The following is a 1,134-nucleotide window of genomic DNA, read 5'->3' on the forward strand; positions in this document are numbered from 1 at the left end:
GGGTTTTAATTCATGGCCTGCATACTATCCTATCCCTGAGCTTTTGTGCTCAATGCTAGCACTCTACTACTTGGGCCACAGCTCTACTTCTGCCTTTTTGGATGCTTAATTGGAGAAAAGTGTCTCATATAGACTTTCCTGCTTGCAATTGGGATCCTTAGAGCTCAGCCTCCAGGGTAGCTTACAGGGGTGAGCCACCTGCATCGGCCATCTACCCTACCTCTTACCTATAACCTCGGTCCTCCTCTGAGTCCCAGAAGAATATGTCTCACCAGGCTCAATTTTTTTGCCAGTCTTTGGGCTTGAACTCAGGTTCTGGGCATGTTTCTGAGCTACTTTTGTCAAGGCTAACACTCTATCACTTAAGCCACAGTGCCACTTTAGGCATTTTCTGTTTGTGTTTACTGAGCAATCAAACTCAGGGCTTAGTGCGTGCTAGGTAAGCACTCTACCACTAAGCCACATTCACAGATCAAGGCTCACTTCTAATAGGAATTATGAGGATGAGATTGATTGGCATACCCCTTTCAGCATAGATATTGCTGACTATTTCTTATCTTTGCCAAGATTTGGGACCAGCCTGTGACTCAACATTGAAGAATGATAAATGAGTGATAGCGACCATGCCCCAGAGGTATAGTCTCACATTCTACAGAGGGATAGAGAATATGGAGCCAGAAACTTTGACAACTCCTACAGTATAGGTACTGTGGTCTCCCTGGAAGCAGTGGCTGGCTGCTAGGTGTCCCATCAGGCTTCATTTATTAAATGGCAGAAAAGGATGCTATGTTCAAGCTTCCGGCTCAGACTTAGTACAATTCAAGGCTTTTCCCAGCTTGCCCAGGTTGGAGAGCTGGGCATGGGCAACCTGCTGAATGCTTTTCATCCATCCATCATCCATGCATACACAGAGACATGGAGTTATTGCCTCTATTTTTGGGGTGGGGACAGTTCTAGGTTTGTACTATGAGCCTAGACCCTGTCCCTGAGCTCCTTTCCTCAAAGGTAGTGCTCGGCCCTTGAGCCACAGCCCAATTCATGTTCGTTTGTTTTTTTCCTGTGATCTCTTAGAAATAAGAATGTCTTGGACTTTCCTGTCCTGATTGAATTCAAATTGTCCTTCTCTATATCTCA

This window comes from Dipodomys spectabilis, unplaced genomic scaffold (assembly GCF_019054845.1).
Source record: "Dipodomys spectabilis isolate Male_0828 unplaced genomic scaffold, ASM1905484v1 ptg000055l, whole genome shotgun sequence".
NCBI lineage: Eukaryota > Metazoa > Chordata > Mammalia > Rodentia > Heteromyidae > Dipodomys > Dipodomys spectabilis.